At 42.2% G+C, this 17,757-nt stretch overlaps 1 long non-coding RNA gene across 5 annotated transcripts; it reads right to left on the bottom strand.

Annotated features, from left to right (window-relative positions):
- Positions 1-4,607: 4,607 nt before the first annotated feature.
- LOC125508569 lies at positions 4,608-16,225 on the bottom strand. 5 transcript variants are annotated; one of them, XR_007283600.1, is made up of 7 exons: positions 15,731-16,201; positions 15,546-15,647; positions 13,587-13,641; positions 13,430-13,475; positions 6,127-6,212; positions 5,113-5,213; positions 4,608-4,994 (listed from the first exon to the last, which is right to left on the bottom strand). It is a non-coding gene; the product is annotated as an uncharacterized LOC125508569 (long non-coding RNA). The 5 variants fall into 5 exon arrangements; XR_007283601.1 differs by having other exon boundaries at positions 4,608-5,219; positions 15,731-16,198; XR_007283598.1 differs by having other exon boundaries at positions 4,608-5,213; positions 15,731-16,197.
- Between the last annotated feature and the right edge of the window lie 1,532 nt (positions 16,226-17,757).

Genomic DNA, 17,757 nt, shown 5'->3' with positions numbered 1-17,757 from the left:
TTCTGGAAGTTTGGCTATATATAAGAGGTGTTGGAGTCGGGAACAAGTCAGGGGGGGTCCCCGAGGCGGCCACGAGGTAGGGGGTGCGCCTAGGGGGTAGGGCACGCCCTCACCCTCTTAGGTGCCTCAGGACTCTTCTGGCCCATCTCCAATACTGCTTGGGCTTCTTCTGGTACAAAAATAATCTCCGTGAAATTTCAAGTCAATTGGACTCTATTTGGTTTTCCTTTTCAGTGATACTCAAAAACAAAGAAAAAAACAGAAACTGGCACTGGGCTCTGGGTGAATAGGTTAGTCCCAAAAATCAAATAAAATAGCATATAAATGCATATAAAACATCCTAGATGGATAATATAATAGCGTGGAACAATCAAAAATTATAGACACGTTGGAGACGTATCACTGCCAAAAAGCAAGTCATCCCCACTCTAGAGCCCGGCGAAAGAGTGGTGTTTATCCCCCACTTCCTCTGCGGACTAGGGTTTCCTCTCCACCCCTTTGTCCACGGCCTATCCATATGTGGGAGTTCAATCAGGAAGGGCCGCGAACCCTGTAGCAATTCTTCGGCACAACGCATGAAGAGATTTGGAAGCTGCTCTTCAAGGCCCAGAAGAAGTGGCCGGAGAAGACCGACGACATCGGCCTCGACTGCGCTCATCCGGCCACCCCGGTAAGCACTTAGTTTCCGAACATAACTTTTGTTTACAAATCAAAGGGTATGCTGAGCCTTCCATCCCTTATTCAGAGATGGACAAAGAAGGCAGAGCGGATCAAGTGTCCGGCTCCGCTACCCGAAGACCCAGCCATTCCTCTGCTAACGAGGATGCTGGTCCCGACGCCGTATCAGGCGCCGGAGAAGAAGGCCAAGAAGAAGAGCAAGGATGCCAAAGGTGGCCTCCGCCGTAAAGGTACTTCGGACATTGTGTCCAGAGAGACCAAAGCTCCCTCCTCCCAGGAGGGAGATGAAGACGAAGAGGAGGAGGAGACAGAAAGCGATTATCCCCTTAAGGGAAGGAAGAAGAAAAGGGCGGCCTCCGGAGGCGGAGGCGTCCAAGAGGGGGAAGATATCCCTCTCGGATGGCTCAGATTCGGATGCCGAAGCCATCCCCGAGCGGCGCCCCAAGGTGAAACCCCTGGCCGCATCGTAAGTACCCAAGGATGCTTTACATATATCTGGTCTTTTATGATTGTAGTATAACATATTATATTGTGTGTTTCAGTCTGGCCCGCGACCTCCCCAACCATCATCATCTGAGGGGGACTGTCTGGCACCGGAGATGGTGGAGAGCGACACGCCTCCGCGAGCCTCTCCGCCAACCACCGTGGATAACACTGAGGTGTTGTCCCGAAGGGCCTCTCTGGGCCATGGAGAGGTACGGGAGGACGCCAAGACGGCGCCAGAGGGTAATGCCACGGCTGCCGAGAACATGGGGGACGCAACCCCCATGGAGGCTGACGACGGGCGCCCTGACCAGTCTGGCCCCCAACCAAGCACTATTCCGGAGACCCATGTAGCTCCGGAATCGAGTGAGCAACCCCCTTCAAAGGAGGGGGGAGTGCCAACTCCGGCGGTGACCTCCACTAATCCGGAGGCGCCGAACACTCTAGTGGACGCACTGCAACGTGCTTCCATCTTGGAGGAGCACCGCACCCTGATGGGTGCGGTGGTCGAGAAGGTTCAGTCCACCAAGAGCGGGTTGAACAAAGCCTTCACCATCCTGCTAACAGGCTTCGAGGTATGCGATGTAATATTCTTAGTCGCTTTTCATATGAAAAATATGCCTGTGTATAGATAGTAGCCTTGAGACTCTGTTTGGTGTTGAAAAAATGGCCGAACAGAGGATCCAGTAATAATCACAGGAGGGAACGTACTTTTCTATTGATAAACATGCTTCCCTGTTGGCAGCTACCGCCCAGGCCGCTGAAGTTTCTGAACTCAGGTGGAAGTTGAAGCTGGCCGATAATGATATCGACCGCATTAACAAGCGGTCCGATGAGGCGCAAGGTGTGTTAAAAGATATTCCTATATGCCTGAAGTGATATGCGAATGCGGAGTTTAAAATCATGCGCCTCCATGATCATGATTGCAGGTAGCGCGACCGAGGTCGAGATCCTTAAGGGCGCCCTTGCTCAAGCCAAGGAGCAGGCAAGAGCAAGCAAAGCGGCCTGATAAAGCGGCTGCGGATTTTAAGACCGAACAGGTCGCCCGCCGCCAGCATGAGGAGAGGGAGGCCGAGGTAGAGCAAGATATCAAGGACGCCATCGACAAATGTGAGGCCTTGGAGGAGAAGATTACAGCCCAATCGGTCGAACTCACCAAAGCCCTCAATTCGGCCAAGGAGGCACGGACCGAGTCTCGGGCAGCTCGGGAGGAGATCTGGCAGGCCGAACAAATAGCGGTTGGTAAGCCATTTCTTTTGTAGAGTGTATTTGGCGGTCAAAGATATGCCTTGCTCACTCGACTGTGGAGTTCTCCAAACGCCTTTGCGGATCTTCCAAAGGGTGCTGCCGACGCCACGCAGTTCTTCCGGGCCCAGGAGGGGAACACGACAGAGAAGCTCTTTTGATACCTAGTGCCGGAGCGTCCAGCGATGTTGAACAACCAGATGATGCAGCTGGCGGAGCTACATAGGATGTCCGCCGTGGCCATGAAGGGCATTATAGTTCGGCTGTGGCCAACCAAACCCATTCCTACCAGCCACTTCGGCCTGGTTAAGCAACTCACTGACACGCTGTCCCGAGTCAAAGTTGTAGAGCGCTCGGCGTGCATAGAGGGTGCGCGGATGGCCTTTGCCCGTGTCAAGATGCACTGGGCGAATATGAAGGCCTCCTTCGTGGCGACCGAGGGCCCACCCAAAGGCAAGGACCATCGCAAGCCGGATTGATACTTCGACGATGTCCTGGAGGGTGCCCGGATTGTAAAGGGCCAATGCTCGAAGGATATCATGTTTGAATGAATGTATCCGAGCTGTCTATACTTTGTTTTTGTGAACCAAGGCTTTGTAATGTATTTATGCCCTTATCTTAAATTACTTTTCCTCCTTTGCGGCCACTTTTAATTCTGAGAGTTTACTAGTCGTCGACTTCATCCCCCACGTAGATGCTACGGGGGTGTTCAAAATAGCGCATGATCACTCTTGACCCAACGTCTTGGTCCGTAAAGGAGGTGTCTGCGCAGCGAACCAGGAAATTAGACTATGCGGCTTTATCACTTTCACTTAGCCATAGGAGTATGACGATGGGATTAAGAACTAGCCCCGGGTGCTTATGCGGCTATCCGAATTGGGATGCGTTAGGCACGTGACTGGACGAAGGCCAGTCCTTCGTATAATATGGAAGAAAACACAAGAGATTTGTAGTAGGTCGCCGAATCACCGACCAGCTCTCGCCGTATCATGACAGTCAGTTTTCGGCTTTCTGTACTGAGGTGTTTGACCGGACGAACCAGAAAGACAATCGTAGTAGTTCTCCCTTTACTAACCTAGCCGAACAAGCGAAATGTAAGGTAGTAATCACAGGAGCCGTGCAACCCAACTTTTGACCAAAGACATGATTCAGAGCTGATGCATATAATGCCAACTTCGGGACGCCGAAGTGTACTCTAGAAGTTTTTGGACTTTTTTTGAAAATACATGTGGTCGAATAGAGCCCCTGGTACTTAGGCCCTACCAGAGTATTCATGGCAATCTGACGCAAAAGGGGAATACAGAATGTGAAATAATCGAATACCGAACAAAGGTTGGTAAAAAACGGTTTCCCTTATAATCCGATTGATACGTCAAAACGTGCTATTACAAATAATGCCATAAACATCAAGGCTATTTTACATGCCGAGTGAACAAGGAAAAACTGTATATGGGGCCTAAAAAGAGAAAGGTAGTCTTGAAGATCCCCTCGACACCCTGCCGCACGTCTCCGCTGCTTTTCGCCTTGGTGCAAGATCCTTTGAAAGGAGCGATCAGCATCGTTAACAAAAAAGGGGCCTAGAAAAGGGCCCTTGCACGTCTGTGAAGTTATTTGGTCTTAACGAACCTGTAATTCTAACAATAAGGATGCTAGCCGACCCTCCTCCACGGAACTCCCCCGTGCGCATCGTTCATGGTCATCGGATGGGCTTTAACTTCCTCTGCTAACCATTCGATCGGTTGACCGCATGGTAATGAGTTTGACCATGCTTTTTTCACGTATGAATGACTTGTGGACCTTGCTTGGATGAGGTTCGACTGATCCTTCGTAGGTGAATTGGATCCTTGGTGAAAGTCAACCTGTCCGATCGCTACGCATGGTGGTTGAGGAAAGGCGGAAAGGGACATGCGACGATGTCGGACCGCTTGTCCTCTTGCATGCCGCACCCTCAATTCTTTTCCCCCAACTAGATGACCCGTTGCGCCAATGACCGCCAATGACGCAAAGGGCGAGAGCGAACCAAGCACTCAAAGCATGCAAGTAAGAATATTTAGAGATCGATGATCAACAGAAGGCATCAATGTAGTACTCTTCGAGAAGATCAACATCTTGTCTCCCTATTTTCACAACTGATTCTATCCAAGAACTAAATACAGCCACCAAGGGTCATATTCTTAATAGCATAGAAAGGGAAGCACTAAAGATCCAAAGCAAATGCATATCTGTTTGCATTGAAAAGAGATATGTGACAGTAATCAATAATCTCATAATAACGACACTATGCAGTGTAGAAATCATAACCAAAATTATTCATATTCGAAACAAATACCAAGCAGTACAACGAACATAATTGCCTAATAAGTTATCCTTCCTCTCTAGTTTTACTCTTCTGGCCTAACATGACCCAATCAGAGAAGAAGAATGAACTTGCTGGAAGGCTATTGGAAATGATTCAACATTGAGATATTTAGGACTGATCTGCCCTGCCCTACCCTCGCCATGGGACAACCTCCAGTTCTACCATGCCATCCCTCGCTTTCGGTGCAACCCTCGCCATTGCATGTCTCTACCCCTGCAACAATATTATTCTTTGGGTGGAATATTATAAGCATTGCTAATTGAACTCCATGAATCATATAAGCCTTGCAAGTAACATTTTAGAAGCAAACATGAGGAAAATGCCTGGGAACAGGAAAAAAATACTACCTTCAGCAAAAAAAATGTTTCAGCATTTGTGTTGATTCTTGTACACCGAGATTCACAATTTCTGGGACATTCTTTGAATAAAACATCCATCCTCAGGGTATCTAATACTTCCACGTGAAAATGAAGAAGAAAAACATGGCAGAAATCATCCATCAGTTGAGCTTAAAACATGATATAAGGTGAGAAAGTATGTCAGACTGACAATAACTAATAGATAACTATTGTTCAAACTATCAAATTGAAATTCCATATCTATCATACAACTAACAGAGCTTGTGGCCTGTACACGAAGAAATGTCATGTCCAGAGAGGCCATATATACTAATTAAGAAAACTCAATTTTAAGCAAGACTCGTTCATTCGACACAAGGAGGTTGGGGCAGGTTCATGTGATTTGGGCTCAGGGGCAGTAGGGCTGCAGGGGCTCCTGTAGGATCAAAACAAAAGGAAGAGGTGGCGAATCACGATTCTCTCGCATGGCACCATGTTGTTGGCATCAAAAACAGGGGAGGGTCACAAGGGATCTGTCCCTAGGGAGACGGCTGCATAGAACATACAAAGCCAGAACACAAATAAAAATTTGAATGCTTCATCTAACAGCATATCACTTTATTAGTCCAGAAATCAACATGGGTTCACAAGATCTTTAATGAAAGATACGGTAACATCAAGCTACATATAGGACTATGTATGGATTAACATCACTAACCACTGTATGTCTGAGTGAAAACCTAAAACTGAATCAGTGAAGTAAATTTTTTTATAAAGCTATCAAGCTACAAATGAACACACGGCCACATCCATGCTGAACAAACACGCGCTCTGCGCCACCGTTATTACGACTCTTATATATGGTGGCGCCTCCTGGATATATGTCTCTACTCTAGTGTCTCGCACACCAGCCATGACGGCTTCATAGATCACCAAAAAAGGTTTCTAGTTATTCTTATGCAATTATAGCCAATGAGCATACAAAGCTTGTAAGATCTCCGTGGAAGTGCCACAAAATCATACCTGCATTGACTATGACGTGTTAAATTCAAATAGAAGGGACGTTCCCAATCAACCTCAGTTGAATTAGCATTGATGAGCTTCTCAAGCTGGTAATTGCAAAAAGAGAGCATATTTAGCCCAGCAATTCAACAGAAAGTATTGCTCTTATCACTTCTCAACTACTATGCTAACCAGATAAGACATAAAAGAACAGTGATAAGGATTTCCCCACTGCTTGTTTTAAAATTACACCGCACGAACAGGGAAATTATTGTAGTGAGTGTTTATATGTTCATGTATACAAAAATTATAAATGGTAAGGATTCTAACACCATGGTCATGCAACTCACAAATAAAATTTTCTCAGTGTTGTATGTTGATTACAGTTATACATATGAAACCGCGTGCACGTACCACTGAAAGGCTCCTTCGGCAATTAAGAACAACAAATTAGAAGGAATTTGCTATATATATATATATATATATATATATAGGTAAGTTGTTTGGGGCACCTAGGTGCCAAGGCACCTAGCATTTAATAGCTCGCATGTCCACCCATTTGTATTTATTGATTTGAATAGAATTAAAACACACATTAATTGATGGAGAGAGAATGGCAGAATAAAAAGAAAACATATATAGTATGTACGCACAATGTGACTCGTCGGCTTGTGGATTTTTTCTACGCACAGATGAATAAATGTATACATAAAAATTGATACCATTCTGAGATATTCATGACAAAATATTTTTATTATCTATATCAACAAATTGTGCGCCGACTCCAAATAATATAAATATACCTATGGTATATATACCTACTAATGAAATTATGTACACACACAGGTACGTATATATCCAATGATTTATTCTAGGTTTTTAGGTATTAAAGAAATTATATACGTAGCGGATATGTATATACCTACTAACAAAATTATGTACATACGTGGGTATACATATACCTACGAACAAAATTATATACATACCCCTGCAAAAAAAGAAATTATATACATACGCGGGTATGCGTATACCTACCAAAGAAATTATGTACATATGCGGATATGCATATACCTCTAACGAAATTATGTACATACGCGGGTATGCATATATCAACTAACAAAATTATGTATATATGCGCATGCCTTGAAAAAAGGTACATGTACGGGTATGTGTATGTGTATACCCAATTAAATAGTGGGTATGTGTATACCTACTACTGAGGTTACGTAACATACATGTGTATTTTACATACGTAGTGATTTATTCTACGAATCAATAAATGATATATAAGGAGGTAATAAATGTTGATTTTTATTCACTGTGATATTTTAATCACCTTCCTTTTATATGATGTGACATGCATGAATGAGACAGTTAAAGAATTAAAGCCTGCCAAATTAATTAGTAATTAAATCATTTACATTGGTTTCCAAATCTGTCGCTAAACACGATCTAACGATGGATAGGCAAGGTGCCCAGGCACCTAGGTATATATATATGTATATATATATATATATATAAACACTATTCTGATCACGGAATCAGAATAATATTCTGATCACAACATGAACTTTCCGAGTAACGCGCCTCACCTTCCCCGAGTACTAGGTTGAACTTCAGCTAAAAGGTGTCCAAATGGGGCTTGCGATATACTGTTGGATAGCTATGGACATCAGTATCATGACCCAAATTAAATTTTTGGCAAAATGTAAGCGGTTTAAGAGCAGTTTTGAAAACCGTTTTTCTTCATATAAAAAACGTGAATCGTATTTTCGATCGCATTTTTAAACCGTTTATCGAAATAAGGCAAATCATATGGCGTTGGAAAGCTGCTGCAAAACCGCTCCTTCCACATGTTGAAAGTTTTCTCTAATTCCCTACGGTTAAAGAGTAATTCGGAAAATCATAAAATTTCACAAACCGAACACCCGAGTTCGTATTTTCGATGCCATTTCTAAACGGCTAATCCAATTGAGGCAAATAATATGGCGTTGGAAAGCTTATGAAAATGCGCTACTTTTTTATGTTAAAAGTTTTTTCTAATTTTGAATGGTTTAAAAGTAATTTAGAAAACGGTACAAGTTTCACCGAGTTCGTATTTTCAAGCTAATTTTTTAACCGTATGTCCAAATGCAGCAAATGATATGGCGTTGGAAAGCTTGAAGAAATGCGAAACTTTTTTGTATATATTGTTTCTCCTAATTCATTACAGTTTTATGTCAGTTTTGAAAATGGTTAAAACGTATTTTTGCCGTAATGTCTACAAACTTTATCGAAATGGGGCAAATAATATACCGCTAAAAAGCTACGGAAAATGCGAAACTTTTTCATGTTGATGGTTTTCTCTGATTCCTAGCCGTTCTCAAGTAACTTCGAAAACGGCGGGATCATGTGTTCTGCCTATATCGCGAAACAGATTCTTCGAAAATGCACCGCGTGAAGAACCTGAACTTCTCGGTGCGTGTACCTGAACTTCACTCTGTTTTTCACATGATTTTTTTGCTCGTAGGTCTCCATCCACTGCCCGTAACTCTCCATCCACTCACTGGAATTGAGCAAGTGATATACCGATGGAAAGCTGCTGTAAGCACTTAACTTTCCGTGTTGATCGTTTTTTCATATTCGCGACAATTTTAAAAGTTTTTCATCTGAAATTCATCCACTATAGTAATTGAACTTCCTACTGTTTTCAGTTGAACTTCTGTGACGTATTTTCGTTTGTAATTTTCTCATCCATCGTCAGTGTTACACAAATAATATTCCTTTTGTACAAATCTCTCTCACAATAATTTTTTTAACTTTCTCCGACGAAGTGCTTGAACTTATAACAACAAAACTTTTAGCCTTTGATTTTTTTATTCTTTTTTCAATAAAAAATGCACACCGTGTAGTAGATGAACTTCTGGCAGTTATCAACCTGGACCACTCTCGGTTACGTGAAAATATTTAAGTTTTTTTATGAATTTTTTATTTGATTTTTCTTAGTCTTTTTTTATGAATTTTGAAGTGCTCTATTTTTAATTGTTGAACTTCTTATTATTTTATTTTTGAACTTCTTTGCTTTCATTATTTAATAACGAGGAAAATCTGAGTTTTCTATAATCATCAAACTTCTCCATCTTTTTAATATGGACTTCCTGGTTTTATTTCTTAATCTTTTTTATGAAATTTTGAAGCATTATATTTTTAAAAGTTGAACTTCTTGTTTTTTATTTTTGAACTTCTTGTTTCCATTATTTAATAACGAGGAAAATATGAGTTTTCTATAATCATTGAACTTCTCCATTTTTTTAATATGTACTTCCTGATTTTATTTCTTAATCCTTTTTTATGAAATTTTAAAGCATTATATTTTTAAAACTTGAACTTCTTGTTATTTTATTTTTGAACTTCTTGTTTCCATTCTTTAATAGCGAGGAAAATTTGAGTTTTTTATAATCATCAAACTTCTCCATCTTTTTAATATGAACTTCCTGGTTTTTTATTAATCTTTTTAATGAAATTTTGAAGCGCTCTATTTTTAAAAGTTGAAACTCTTGTTATTTAATTTTTTAACTTCTTGTTTCCATTCTTTAATAACGAGAAAAATCTGAGTTTTCTATAACCGCCGAACTTCTCCATCTTTTTAATATGGACTTCCTACTTTAATTTTTTTTAGCAACGGAAAAAATCCTACATTTTGATAGACATCGAGCCACCCCGTTTTTAAATTTGAACTTCTAGGTTTATTTTAAGAGAAAATTTTTTTTATATAAAATTGTTTGAGATGCCTTTTTTAATGACCTTCTTTGGGTTTGTAACAAGCATTAAACCTGTTGCGCCACAAACATTATTTTTTGTAAATTGAACTTCATAGTTTTATTTTTCTTACAACGGTAATAATTTGAGTTTCCCGTATACATCAAACTACTCCTCTTTTTTAATTTGAACTTCATCATTTTTATTTTTTAGCAACAAGGAAAATATGAGTTTCTTTATAAATATCGAACTTCTCTATTTTGTAATTTGGACTTCTTAGTTTATTTTCTTTCAGTGACGGCGAAATCCAAGTTTTGTAATAAATATTGAACAGATCTGTTTTTTAAATTTGAACTTCTAGTGTTTTTCTAGAAATGGTGATAATCCCATTTTTACGATTTTTTGAACTGCTCTATGTTTAAAATCTGAACTTCTTAATTTTTTATTAGAAACGATGAAATATCCGTTTCAAAGTGCTCTCTTGTTTTTGTACTATTGTATTATTTTTTTGTGTGAACTTCTTATGTCCTTCCCATCAACAGATTCAGATTTTCCATTTTTTATACATCAAACTTTTTGCATTACTTTATTTTGAACTTCTTATTCTGCATTCTTAAATAATGAGAAAAATAACTTCTTCATCTTTTTAATTTGGACTTCCTGGTTTATTTCTTAGTAGCAGAAAAAAATCTAGTCATGTAATATATATCAAACCACTTTTTGGAAAATAGTATACTTGTTGGCAATATCAATGAACATGTATAGAGCAAAGAAGCACAATTGATTTAACGAAACAGAAACTTTTTTATTAATTTTTGTTTCTGTTCGAGAACAAAGAGAACATTCTTTTTCCTGTTAATGATTTGAAGTGAATTTTATAGAGTTAAATTTTGTTTATGCTCTTTATAAATTTGTTTGTCACTTCAAGTTCTAAAAAATCACAAATCTCCCATGTTTTTCTTTTGCATGTTTAAATTATTTGAACTTGCTGAGATACACATAACACACTTGACCTTCTCAAACACAACATTTTGACCTTCACAAATAAAAATTTAAGCATAGTAATAGTCGGCGCGTTGTGCAGCGGGCATCGCTCGATGGTAGTAGCAGAAGGCGGTCGTCTGCTTTTCAAATCAATGTCCTTGAATTGGTTTCAAAGAATCAACTTTTGTTGCACTGCAGATTTAAACACACAAGCAAGTCCCCTCCTGATGAATGAATGAATTGAACAAGCAAGATGAGTGAGTCTGAATATGCATGAATATATAAAGGCCATGTTTTTATTTGGAATCTCTGGTACTTCTGAGAATATAGACTGAAATAGTAGACAGGAGTGGAGCTTAGATGCAAGAACATGAATGAGAGAAGGAAGAAAGGTGATGCCTAGGAAGGTCGGATTCGACCATCCCTGCAGTCCACACATGACAACAACGACCAGGTATATTACCGACACTGCAGGGGTAGCAGAGGCTTCAGGCTGTCACGCACTCATGTGTAATGAACCAATGACATCTTATCACTGAAGCAACAGTACAAGCTACGAAATGAAATGTCTCTAATCTTCAATATTACTTGGAAATGAAATGTCTTTTATTTCAGCCGTTGGCTAAGTCAGGGAAGCGAACAGTCAGGGCAAACAACATTGCATCAAAGATTCTTTAGAATCGCAAGCCTTCCACCAGCAGCAGCCAGACGCTAGCTTAATTGCAAATTTATCAACGGGATACTTAAATGTGGTTCCTTCCCTTCAAAAATTATTGCTCACTGGCAACGTTGTTTGCCACTGAAAAGAGTGACCCACATTTTTGCTTGGTGCCTCTAGCTTCTCCAACTCAGAACAAGAACAATCTGAGCACTACAGCCGTTCTCGGCTTCTAGTAACTTGCTAAAAGGGGGAGCTGATCTTACGAATGTCATACACATTAGATACACATCACCAAACAAAATGGGGCAAGAAGCAGGGAGACTGGCTGTCATCAGTATTTAAACTAGAGAAACAACTTATGGTCAAAAACGCTCCATCAATATCGGTCTTGTCCTGGTTCTTTTTCCTTGAAGAAAGCTTGGTAATGATCGTCGGTTTGTTTCAAAACGGTGTGATTTAAGACATCAGTGCCTCTGGACTTACCTTCCTCTCTGATGCTACTTCTTTCAGTCTCCTCACTTTGACTAGCGGATCGTGCGTCGGGTTTCATTCGGAGCTGAAGTGTGCTTGCAAGAATTTGCTTGTTCCTCGTCACAGGTGCAGCAAAATCACCACACGAAGGGCCGAAGGGGGAAGAGAGCAATCTGGTGGTAGAAGCACAACAAGAACAATAAACACAATGGTTGAATGTCTTGTGGGAAGAAGATAACTTCTGACGTGTAGAGTGGACGAATGATGTTAACAACAAGGTCGTTGTAGTAGTGGTAAGAAGCCACTCCAGGGTCATGTCCATTTTTTTGTCGACCATACCGACACTGCATATTTCGCAGCTAAAGAGACAAGCATCTTCCAATTCTTTTGAGCGACTTGCTCCCAGCTGCTACTGCAGCTTCCCTCAGCTCTGGTTCCGGTAGTTCATGGGGAGAGGATGGAGGCAGAAGGGCAACAAAGCTCGAGGGAGCAGCTCGGCCTACACGAGCAGGAGGAGGAGCAGCATCAACAAATTGCTAGCATCAGTTGATTTAACTCCAGAGGAAGAAGATCGAGGTTGCAGTTCAGACATGCGCCACGGGGAAGATCATTTTCTGGGCTCACCGGAGTTGGGGGTCGTCTCCCCTTCACATCGAGGAGGAGGAGGGGGACGGAACCTGCTGGTGGTGCTCAACACGTGATGCATGGCTGCAGAGGAAGCAAGGGTGGCGCGCTGACGCGAGGGCGTCGGGTGGTGCGCGCTCCGGCGGCTGGTTGCTGCGCTTGGCCGCGAGGTAGCGGTGCCCAGTGGAGGCGCCTGGGTAGGCGGCAGCGCACCGGGATCCGGCGACCTCTCCTCCCGCATCCATGGTTGTTGTAGGGTCATCGGATGCACGGCGGGGCCTGCGTGGGGGAGACTTGAGAGGGACATGGTACTAGAAGGCGAGCGGCGGTAGGAGAAACGGGTGGCGGCGCCGGCGCTCGGAGGTCCAGCGGCGCCCGATTTTTTGATGGCTGAATTGCGGTGGTGGGCGGTGCGGGGCAGATGGCGAGGCGGTGGTCTGGGCAGGTCGTAGCAACGACGGCGTGGGGCAGGTAGCGGCGGCGGCGCCATGGGGGATCGGGAGAGAGTGAGAGGTGCGGGATTCGGGTGGTTCAGGGAAGGTGGAGGGTGGTTCCTGGATTGGGCGTGTTCTCTTTTTTTTTCTGCCTGCCGGTTCGGGCCGTCGGAGAGTTCAGGAACATCTAGGGTTAATAAAATAAAACAATAGTTATGCTTCCCTTAAAAAGCAGTATATGTTTTAACAGTAGCAAAAAAAATGTTAGCTAAAGTGAATACAGAGCACACTTGTTATCTACAACTGAGTTAACTCAACAGCGCAAAACATGTAAGTACAAAAAAGTGAAGGAAGAATGCATAAATTTTATAAAAGCAGTGAAATGAACAGCGGGTGTCACATGTATTCATACCATGCCATTCTGCAGATTGGAGGTCTCCTAATGCCCTTTGCCTTGACTACATCGTGAAGAGAAAAGTGTCAAAGAAATCAGAGTACCAGATTACATGTGCTAACTGGTAAATATATAACAGGAATATTCCTGTCACCCTATCTACACGAAAAAGCACCTGAATCAAGCAGTGAGTTGATATCGACATATGAAAGCAAGGAGAAAATTCCTTTCTACACGAAACAACATTATCATCAGCAATACAATAGTCCATTGACCTGTTGCGCCCCTTTTTCAAGAAGCTAATTAAAACCAAGAATTGGTAGCCGTTTTATATGCACAGATATCATTTCATTATTGGTTGGAGAGAAAACAAACGTTTTGATGCCATATTATTCGAAGCCACTCTTAATAAATTATTGAGATGAACACTTTTGACTAATGTGGAAACATGGCAACAAAATGTAATATCTAAATGAACAACATCCACCTTGAGGACTGATGCATAAGCAAAATGACCTCTCATAGAACCGTATCGATGTCAAGTAGGTTATAAACATGACACCGTTAAATAATATGTAGTCGAGGAAAATAAAGATAAAGAAAGATATCTTTGTTCTTCATACATCTGGTACGAAACAATGTGAATTCATGTATCTCACCAAGGACAAGGAATCTTTTACCCAGTTAGCAAATTAAAAATCATGAAACGGTGGACCTACGACTGTGTGACTGCTTAACTTCAAAGACATAAGCTATACATAAAGCTTAAACTTGATGAATGTGAACATTCAGATACATAGAAACATATGAGAACTCTGTTGGCAATTATCCATAAACTTTATATCATGCTAGTAACTGAGGTACACTACAGATCAGAAATGTGACATTGTACTGTAAAACTATATAGTAGAGGTAACATGGAAAGTATGTATCATATAGATCATTAGAAGTATTGATTTATTCAGTACTTTGTGTCATTGACTTATCTTTAATATTATTTTTTCAGAAGGAAATGCTCCTTGTGCCGCCACACATACATGTTACTACTCCGTCCCATAATATAAGTAGATTATTAGGTCCTTGCATTTGAAAACAAAGTTCAACTTATGTATGGTACCAATCAACACAGCAAACCAGGAGCTCTATTTGGAATTTGTAAACAATAGAAAGTTGGAGACCACTCAATGAAGAAGCACAAATATAAGAAATGAAACTGGATCTTGCCTGAAAAAAGTTAGGGGATGCATTTTAGTTATCTTGAAGTCTGAACCCTGAAACAAACATATCTGATTTGCATTCTCTCAAAGAAGGAACTCATTTTGCTGCTTCTCTGCAATTTTTTGATTCATTCTTTGCCTAAACTGTAGCGTATCTCTGCTCATGTTTATGCATTGGAAGTATACATGAAAGATGTTACTGCAAAACTGTTGCTTGTTAGCTGACTGAAAAATTGCTGCTTATCTCAGTAGTAAAACTGCTGTTGTTTGTACACTGAAAAACTGGTGCTTATCTCAGTAGTAAAACTTCTACTGTTTGTTAACTGGTTGAAAAACTGCTGCTGTTTGAACCAGTATTATGCACCTTATGTATCTCATTAGTAAAAGAGCTTCTACACTGTCGTTTTGTTAATTGGAAAACTGCTTGTTAACTGACTGAAAAAATTCAAATCACTTGCATCCAGTACGGGTACAATGCTGATGTTTGTTCATTTTGAACCAAACTTTGATATAATACAGACTGCAATACATACTCTATTGTGCATATTAAGTTTCAGAACCATATGCCAATACCAAGGAATGTGAGCTGTTTATTATGTTGGAAATCTGTTTCTTATCTACTCTAGCAATTTATACCAGATGACTGTATAACATGAAGAACATTAGATCTTATGCCCTTGAGCATTCCTTCATGAGTGATATCTCGTCAATATATCTTAAAATATTTAGACCTTCACCAATAAATCTCCCGGAAACAATAACTGGATGCAACCGCCCTCGAGGTCAAGTGAAAATATATTTTTATTGAAGTACACAAACAAAAATTGCACATATATTTCTATTGTTACAGTTGGCCAACCTGCATCTTAAAAATAAAATGCAGAAACAAACATGAATGGGAGAAAGTGATGATTCACCCCTTTCTTTTTCGTCAGGCTCTTTCACAAGATTCTTTCTCCCCGTTCCTATCTCAGATCTGAAATTCCACAAGATTCTTTCTCTTCTTTTCTATCTCAGATCTGAAAAAAAAAACAGAAATTGAGAATCAAAATCATAAAATCAGAGAACTGAGATAATAACTGGGAGAGGAGGGGGGAGCAACCTAGATTGTGGATTGTGATGATGGACGACGAGCTCCTCCACTCCACCATGACGCGAGCACCGCCTGGAAGTCCTGCTACTCTGCTCCCATCCCCCATCGCCATCCTCCTCTGCGCCTCCATGCCCACCACGAAGTTGGCCCTGTTCTCCCATGGTGGCGTCCCTCCTCTCCATCTCTCTCTCTCCTGCAGATCAAATCGAGCGCCGCCGCCGCCCTTTGCTTGCAGGTTGCCACCGGCGCCAGAGAAACTCGCCTCCGCGTCTGCACGCCTCGGATCCGCTGGATCTGGGATGAGGAGGGATGGACTGAGTGAAGGGGACGAGGAGCTAGGGGGCGGCTGCGGGGTGGAGAGGGAAAAGGATTAGGGTTGGGACAGGGACAAGGAGGGGGAGGAGAGAGCGGAGGGGGCGCGGGGGCTGAGGAATGCACGTCGAGCACGGGGCGGGCGCGTAGTGGGTGGCTAATCCCTACACGGGAACGGCTGACCCAGCCAATCCATGCGAGGCTTAGCCCACCAGTCATAGGCCAATAAAAATAACTGTACGGTGAGAAAATTACCAGCAGTCAAATGATCGAATGATCTGGAGTCAATGTCAAAGGAGATCCAACGGACACGAATGATGCGCGCAGGAAGGCGTCCGGATGAGCGGGTTGCACAGCAGGATTTATATGTCGATCCCGCAGCCGTCTTCCACACTCTTCCTCCTCCTTCCTTCCTCGCTCATCAGCCGCCACAGCCGTCGTACCCTCCCGCGTCGGACGCCGCTAGGCTCGTCCATGGCTCCATCTCTCATCCCAGCCTGACTCAGGCGGAGTCATGGGTAGCAGAGAGGAGGAAGGGAGGCGGATGAACGATGGGGAAGGGGATGGCATAATCCAATCGCCCCGGGCCGTGCCTACACGAGTAGCGTCGCGGCTTGATTCTTCCCTGCCTGACGAGGGGTAGGTCTTGACAATGGCAGCCCGAGGCCGTCAGATCCGTCATCGTCTTCGTTCTTTTGGTCGAGGAAGCCGTCGTCCACGTGCTCCTTTTCACCACCACTGCTGGACGCTGGTGAGGCTAGCCTCCCCCTCCAAGCGCAGGTACTTTCCCGTTCCTTTCTATGCTCTCTCTCATCCCCTTATCTATCTCTCTGTTGTACATGGAAACAGATTTGCCCAGTTCCCAGTCCAGATTTAATGAAGGAAATTGTTGTTCATACAACGTCAATTATGGATATGGATCCATCTTGTTGTGCTGGACGAAGGGTTGGATGGAATAAGAATTGCTTCCTCTAGGTATTATTTGAAGGAAATATGCCCTAGAGGCAATAATAAAGTTATTATTTATTTCCTTATATCATGATAAATGTTTATTATTCATGCTAGAATTGTATTAACCGGAAACATAATACATGTGTGAATACATAGACAAACTTAGTGTCACTAGTATGCCTCTACTTGACTAGCTCGTTAATCAAAGATGGTTATGTTTCCTAACCATGAACAAAGTGTTGTTATTTGATTAACGAGGTCACATCATTAGTTGAATGATCTGATTGACATGACCCATTCCATTAGCTTAGCACCCGATCGTTTAGTATGTTGCTATTGCTTTCTTCATGACATATACATGTTCCTATGACTATGAGATTATGCAACTCCCGTTTGCCGGAGGAACACTTTGGGTGCTACCAAACGTCACAACGTAACTGGGTGATTATAAAGGAGTACTACAGGTGTCTCCAAAGGTACATGTTGGGTTGGCGTATTCCGAGATTAGGTTTTGTCAGTCCGGTTATCAGAGAGGTATCTCTGGGCCCTCTCGGTAATGCACATCACTTAAGCCTTGCAAGCATTGCAACTAAATGAGTTAGTTGCGGGATGATGTATTACAGAACGAGTAAAGAGACTTGCCGGTAACGAGATTGAACTAGGTATAGGAATACCGACGATCGAATCTCGGGCAAGTAACATACCTATGACAAAGGGAACAACGTATGTTTTTATGCGGTCTGACTGATAAAGATCTTCGTAGAATATGTAGG

The sequence above is a fragment of the Triticum urartu genome, chromosome 5 (genome assembly GCF_003073215.2).
Source record: "Triticum urartu cultivar G1812 chromosome 5, Tu2.1, whole genome shotgun sequence".
Lineage (NCBI taxonomy): Eukaryota > Viridiplantae > Streptophyta > Magnoliopsida > Poales > Poaceae > Triticum > Triticum urartu.
Note: the sequence above shows the minus strand (reverse complement) of the source record. Positions and strands in the feature narration are given on the sequence as shown.